Genomic DNA, 5,487 nt, shown 5'->3' on the forward strand with positions numbered 1-5,487 from the left:
GATTCAGATACACCAACACATTAAATATTATAATAGGCTAACAGCGCTAAGTGTGCCGCAAACAGAGCAATACCACTAGAAACGCTAGGGGGCAGTGTAGATACAATTCAAGCATGGTCCCGTAATGTGTATGGAACTAATGAAGAAGAAAGAAGCAAGAAACTTAAACTGGTTAATGTTTATTTAGGAAGGCCACTGATTATTATAGTAAAATTTAAAACAAACAAATCCTGGATTTATAATCTGCCTCAGTTGCTGATTATATTAAAAAATAATAAATAAGATATATTAACTAAGGTTTTTGTGTGAGGGCTATAGACTTTGTCAGTGTAATAAATGCTATTTCCTACAAGTCAAATGGTGATAAAACTTTATCGCAATTTTATTTGGCAAAAGAAAATTAGTTTGAAGCTCTCTAAAGTCAAAACAAGATGAATGAATAAATGAATATTTCTGTTTGCCGGAAACACAAAGAGGGAGACATTCAGAAAAGAAGAGACGCTCTCTCATTGCGTTTAAAGAGAGAAGAGGAGCAGAGCGCACCGAGGCTCGAACCTACGCGCGCATGAGAATCAGAGAGACTGAGGGAGAGAGAGAGAGAGAGAGAGAGAGAGAGAGAGGGGGAGGAAATGCTTAATTAATTCAGGGTGGATGGGAGGGATGTTGCTGCCGTCCCCGCCGAGGCTCCAGTGCCTCCGTTGTCGAGCTGCGTGAGGGCGCGTGATTGTGCGTGGAGCGCCAGAGGACGGACTGGGCTGCCGCCGCCTGCGTATACTGGGAACCAGAACACCGGTCCGGTCCGGCCCGGCTCCGCCACAGGCTGGAGTCTGGAAGGGGCTTCAACGAACAGGGATGTTACAGGATGGAGCAAGCCGGAGGTAAGAAGACTTTCTCTGTCATGACTCTGCCCCCCCCCCCCCCCCCAGCACAAATGCATGTCTCTCATCCAAAACGCGCCTTTTTCTCGCTGGAACTTTTTCTTTGTTGTATTTGTGACGTTCTGCATGTCTGATCCAGAGATGCTGATGAGGTCGAGGCTCGACCCCGTCTGGAGGTCGGAGCAAAAAGTGGATGCGATGTGTGATTGTGGTGGAGATGGATTAGAAAGCCGAACGTGTCAGACTGGTTCCACCTCAGGGAGCGGCTCGGCATCAGTCCTCTGCTGCAGCCGGACTTGTTGGGATCCGGTGAAGGTGTCAGCTCACTTTCTTTCTCGGTGTGGATGGGGGGGGGGATAATTCTAAACGTAGTGACGTGTCCCCTGGAAGGTTGACCTTTGCTGCTGAAGGACCGAAGGGCATTTTCTCTCTCTCTCTCTCGTAATCATCGCCTGGCTTCTGAGAAGCAGAGATAAAAAACACATTTAAGTTTGATTTTCTTCATTCGTAGATTCTTTTTCATTTGACCCCGTTAAACACTTTTCCTTACGCGAACGTCACGCCGAGGTTGCCTCCTTGAAAAGCGTTCTGCAGTTTAGACTTCTTCCCAATCAATCTGCAGCCCACAAAACCCGATTCCATTTCCCCCGTCTGGTTCAGGAGAGGAGGACAGACAGACAGACAGACAGACAGACAGACGGAGGGTGGAGGGATGAAGAGCTGCGGCATTAACGCGTCTGTCTGTGTCAGAGGCCAGCCGGTGGATCCGTGCAAGGCGCGTGGAGATGAAGACGACGGCAGTCGGTATTTATTCAGATGCTTGTGAACGCCGTCTGGCCGATGTCTGTAGTAAATACCTGAGACCAGAGTTTTCTTGCTCTTTGGCAGGAAAGACCGGCAGGAAACTCTTCTCGGTTAACGTCCCTGATCAAAGATACTCTGAGTCCGAGCCTACGAACCGTAGATGTTCTAAAGAGCCTTTTGTACCTCCGGTCTGGAAGTCTGAAGGTGTTTGAACATTTAAAATGAAACCTTTAGGCCAAGCCCAAAACAGCAGAACCAACGTGAACCTGGTTACCTTGGACAAAAGGTCAGCAGGGGTCTGCTCCAGAACCCTACCTCTTTACCCTGCAGAGCGTAGGCGGTTGAAGGAAATGGATCTTCCTCATCTGAGCGGACTCACACGGGGTTTGCATGCCGGTCTTAAAGACTAAGACAAAATGTTCATGGCTTCTTTGGTATTTTACTGATAAAGCTGCTGTCTGGACAGACTTGTTGGGGTTTTTGGATTCAATCATCTCAAATATGCTGATCTCCTTTGATTAGAATGCAATCAGTTGTGTATCTCTTGGCTTTTCCAGTCTCCTTTTACATTTTACACTCAATCCCCGTTACCATGACACCTAGACTTTCCATAGATACTCCTTTTTTGCAGCCTCGGAGGGCAAAAAGCTAATGGCAGATCAATCCACCAGGTCCTTTGGTTAGCCAGAGTAGATCGCCCCACATCATGCTCCTCCTTTACCCCTGGAACCCTCAACTGTGCAACACCTGCTGCGGGCCCACGCGGCCCAGCTTCAGAGGATGAATAAGAATGCTGTGGGAGATGTGACGTTAACGATACCGGCCTCTGCTGCGAGCTGTGAAACCAGCCAGAGGGGCAAACTGGGATGACTCACTCTCAAGAGATCAGCGAGGAGATTACGATGGGAGGAATGAATAAGTGGAAACAGTGAGTTCTCATAATGGGGGCGAGGAAGAAGCGTTAAAAACGTGTCTATATGTCAAACTGTACCAAGTCTAGGCTTAACCAGAACTCTGGATTGGGCTTGAGCTGTGTCTTCGCTTTGTACACTTCGATGATGGGTTTGGATTTGTCTTAGTCTCCCCTGATGGAAAACAACTGGCTACCTTCAAAGGATCTAATGCACATCATCAACGTATTATTCTCCGTTATTTTTATAAGAGAAAAAGCCTCTCTGGCTTTAGATCCCGCTCCAGCCGAGCTCCCGAAACTCTCGCTGGTGAAATGAGGAGATTGTACGACTGAAACGACAAAAGAACCGTGAATGCTGAAAACAAAGTGTGTAGATTTCCTACGCTGGGTTTTTTCCTCTCCATCGGAACACGACAACGCTCCAGGTATACCGTGGAGCGTTGGGAAAGGGAAAGGCGACCCTTCCAAAAGACGCAGCTTCCACTTACACCACGGTTACGAACCAGTCGTAGCTGAACATATCGTGTTTCTGTCCTGCACATGACATTGATGTGAGACTGAAGGTTCGGCGCTTCGGATGCTTAGGAGGGAAATCCGAGGCGAGGCTACGCCATTTCAGTGGTTTAGTGTCATCAGCATGGCTCAATCCCATCCTACTTCACCTCACAGTAGCCGTTCTTTATTGTTCATGTAGTGTGAGCATCAACTTGAGCACCGTAGACCGCTATAAAGATTCAAATGAGCTATTAAAAAGAGTCGTCTTCCTGAACAAAGCGGTGAAATGCTGCCTCGGAGTCCAGGCGATTGAAGCAATTCAAGACTTTAAACGGCCAATTCTGAACAAATGGCGCCTCATCTGGTCTCGAGGCTGAAAGCATTCAAACCGTGGCCCCGTTTTCTCCAGGTTGATTTCCTTATTTTGCACCAAGCTGTGCATGTGCAGAAAGCGATGATTGCCGCAGGCTGGTAACCCTTTCACAGCAAGGAATACATTCTGATTGCAGACATTATAGTTACTTTCAAAATTATACGCGTCTGAATTTATTTCATGTCATTGGAAAAGTCCCATTTATGATGGAACCGTTCGTGCAGAGGCTGCAAATCATTTAGACTGTTCTTCCCTGGTCCAAACAGATTGGCTTCACAGGAAGGGTTAAAGGTCTTTGATGAAGTATAGTTGTTGAAGCAGAAACGCTTTCAAAAATTTGAGCTTCATCTGGGACAAACCGATAACGCAACCGCTTCGGTTTCAGAGGCGGCTGCTGCACGATGCCGGCGTGAACTGGGGTTTGAGTTTTCTTAGGGTTGCTGCTTACCAAGCTAAAGTGACCCAGTTATAGCAGGAGGGCTATATTTAGCAAGTACACGGACCCTGAAGATTATCACAGTGGCGAAAATGACTCGTGTTTGACACACAAAAGCTGCTGTCGGCATCCATTTAATCACATGATCGCACGAGGCGTGCGGCTTCCTGCCGCAGACGAGCCCACGGCGAGGGAAAACTGACACGAGTGTGTATCTGATTCCTGCCAATCTTCCTTCGCCGAGGAGCTATCGCCGCAGCGTCCTGCTAAGCGCTCCGCAGAGGGAAACGTGGCATCATTGCATTGAAATAAACCGTCGACGTTATAGTCCAAACTTTCGTTTTACATTTCTTTCTTTCTTTCTGCAGACAAACACTGGACTGAATGGGAATTTAACGGAACGGGTGAAGCTGTCTTTGCAGTCTTTTCGGACCTAAGCTGAGCTAGCAGCTGCTAACTTTAGCCGTATATTTAACGCACAGCTGCAGCATCAAAGCAGCATTGAACTTTAACTTCTTAAAATAAATCTCATGTTTTTATATATAAAAGTCTTTCTTGTGTTAAAGACTGAGGACACACCATAGTGTCTGCAGGGATCTCTCTCTCTCTCTCTCTCTCTCTCTCTCTCTCTATCTCTCCTCCATCTCTATCCTGCTGCTGCTCTTCGTCATTGCACTCCGATGACGTCACAGTTGCCGGGCAACGGCGCGAGCAAAACAGAATCCCTCTCCGCACAGAGGGGAGGCCCCTTACTCCGTCTCCGTCACACATCGACAGTGCATATAAGTACCTGCATCTCCCCTTTGTTTGCAACGATTAGCGCAGGCCACCTGCACTGTAAAGAGATCAGCTGATCAAGGAGAGAGGGGGGGGGGGGGCAATAAACACTGCTTCACCTTTACCCTCTACGAGGCTGGACATTGGCATCTTAAATAGGTATTAATCGATGCTGTTGTCGGATGACCCTCCATTAATTTTACTGCGTTCTCCAGCGGTTTGACGCTTTTTTTTTTTTGACTACCACAAAATATCAGCATTTTTTTTTTTTTTTGTGTGTATTAACAGAGACTCTGAAATAAAAACAGGATCGCTGGTGATTTATAAGATAAGGAGTCAAACTCGTCACCCTCTGCCGGCTGCTCTTTCTGCCCCTCAGACGCTCCATCAGCCTCCACCGTCATCTCTGCTGCAGATAAATCTCTTTTTGTTACAAGCACCAGAATTTATGCTTTACTTTATTTTCTTGTTTTTGCCTCTCTCTCTCTCTCTCTCTCTCTCTCCAGGTCAAAGAAAGAGTTATTTGAAGCAGACCTGCTGACGACGGCTCTAGCGGCATCTCCGAGTCAAGAAAAGTAGCAGTTAGACAGTTACCATCTCCACCATAATAAATTCAGTATTAATATCCAGTCCCGTGATTTTAGCTGAATACTCGATTCAGACTTTGGATATTTAAGCTTTGGTCTCAGAAAGGAGGAGATGACATCCCAAAACCTCTTCGCCTCTGTCTCATTACGCAACATAACCCACGGATAGCCATCGATCCCGACGGCCACCGAGACACAAAGCGCTGCCCCGGGCTTCAGGCAGC

This window comes from Brachionichthys hirsutus, chromosome 12 (assembly GCF_040956055.1).
Source record: "Brachionichthys hirsutus isolate HB-005 chromosome 12, CSIRO-AGI_Bhir_v1, whole genome shotgun sequence".
Lineage (NCBI taxonomy): Eukaryota > Metazoa > Chordata > Actinopteri > Lophiiformes > Brachionichthyidae > Brachionichthys > Brachionichthys hirsutus.